The sequence below is a fragment of the Cebus imitator genome, unplaced genomic scaffold (assembly GCF_001604975.1).
Source record: "Cebus imitator isolate Cc_AM_T3 unplaced genomic scaffold, Cebus_imitator-1.0 Scaffold378, whole genome shotgun sequence".
In the NCBI taxonomy this organism is placed as follows: Eukaryota; Metazoa; Chordata; class Mammalia; order Primates; family Cebidae; genus Cebus; species Cebus imitator.
The window spans coordinates 121,758-123,796 of record NW_016107693.1 but is presented as its reverse complement, the minus strand read 5'-3'; the positions used below and the strand labels follow the sequence as shown (position 1 = coordinate 123,796).

The following is a 2,039-nucleotide window of genomic DNA, read 5'->3' as shown; positions in this document are numbered from 1 at the left end:
CTATTTATGTGACTTTAAGAAAGCAATTTAACCTACATAAGTCTTAGTTTCATTGTCTGTAAAATGGAAATAATGGTACCTACCTCATAGATTGTCATGAAGCTTAAAAGAGATAGTACCTTTTTTTATTTTTTAAATGTTTATTTATTTATGTATTTATTTTGAGACAGAATCTTGCTCTGTCACTCAGGCTGGAGTGCAGTCGCGTGATCTCGGCTCAATGCAACCTCCGCCTCCCGGGTGCAAGCAATTCTCCTGCCTCAGCCTCCTGAGTAGCTGGGATTACAGGTGTGTACCACCACACCTGGCTTATTTATTTATTTATTTATTTATTGAGCTGGAGTCTTGCTCTGTCACCAGGCTAGAGTGCAGTAGCACTATCTTGGCTCACTGCAACCTCTGCCTCCTGGGTTCAAGCAATTCTCCTGCCTCAGCCTCCCGAGTAGCTGGGACTATAGGCACGCGCCACCATGCTTGACTAATTTTTGTATTTTTAGTAGAGATGGGGTTTCACCATGTTGGCCAGGATGGTCTCAGTCTTTTGACCTCAGGTGATCCGCCTGCCTCGGCCTCCCAAAGTGCTGGGATTACAGGCGTATGCCACCTCACCAGGCCAATTTTTGTATTTTTAACAGAGACAGGGTTTCACCATGTAGGCCAGGCTGGTCTCGAACTCCTGATCTCAAGTGATCTGCCTGCCTCTGCCTCCCAAAGTGCTGGGATTAACAGGTGTGAGCCACCTCACCTAGCCAAAAGAGATAATACATTTGAAGTGCTTAGTGTATTTACATGGCTCTTAGAACTCAGTAAAACTTAACCAGTCCTACTATTATTAGTGTTAATGTTGGTATTGCCATGATTATTTTGCCTCCCAAAGTGCTGGGATTGCAGGTGTGAGCCACCGCACCCAGCAGAATTCTGTATTTGTGAATCTTGTACAGACGTGCCACAGAGTGACTTTTCTATCAACAGCGCACTGCATATATGGTGGTGGTCTCATAGAATCATAATTGGAGCTGTAAAATTCCTGTTGCCTAGTGAAGTTGTAGCCATCATAAAGTCATGGTGCAACGTATTCATCACATGTTTCTGGTGATTCTGGGGGAAACAAGCCTACTGTGCTGCCAGGGGTATAACAGTATAGCATATACAGTTATGTATGCTACATAATACTTGCTAATACATATTTCTTCTACTATGCTTTTTAATCATTATTTTAGTGTACTCCTACCTATTAAAAACAAAACTGGTGCTGCGTGGAGTTGCTTGGAAGTTGGCGGCACGGGACTGAAGGCTAGCAGGCAGAGTGATCATGTCGCACAAACACATTTACTATTCTGACAAATCTGACGACGAGGAGTTTGAGTATCGGCGTGTCATGCTAGCCAAGGACATAGCCAAGCTGGTCCCTAAAACCCATTTGATGTCTGAATCTGAATAGAGGACTCTTGGCATTCAGCAGAGTCAGGGATGGATCCATTATATGATCCTTGAACCAGAACCTCACATCTTACTGTTCCAGCACACACCACCCAAGAAGCCAAAAGAATGAAGCTGGCAAGCCACTTTTCAGCCTCAAGCTTTATACAGCTGTCCTTACTGCCTAACATCCTTCTGATAACATTATTATGTTGCCTTCTTGTTTCTCACTTTGATATTTAAAAGATGTTCAATACACTGTTCGAATGTGCTGGTAACTGCTTTGCGTTTTGAATAGCCACCCTCATAGCCCAGCCAGATGAGTGCTCAGTAGACCCACAGCCTCTGCTGAATGTGATGCCAGAAGCCACGGTGTGCTCTGTATCCAGAACACACTTGGTAGACGGAGGAAGCATCTGAGATTAAGCCCATGGCTGCTGCAGGGATCGTGTAAACTCACTGCTTTTGTTTTTTCCTGCCGGATGTTGTATGTATAGTGACTTGCAGATTTATGTTTCAGTGTACTAGAAATTTTCCATTTTATTCAAGAAATCTGTTCATGTTAAAAGCCTTGATTAAAGAGAAAGTTTTTATTTAAAAACAAACAAACAAACAAACAA

At 43.0% G+C, this 2,039-nt stretch overlaps 1 pseudogene; it reads left to right on the top strand.

Annotated features, from left to right (window-relative positions):
• The first annotated feature begins 1,312 nt into the window (after nucleotides 1-1,312).
• Nucleotides 1,313-1,552, top strand: LOC108288569 (annotated as a pseudogene).
• Nucleotides 1,553-2,039: the final 487 nt, after the last annotated feature.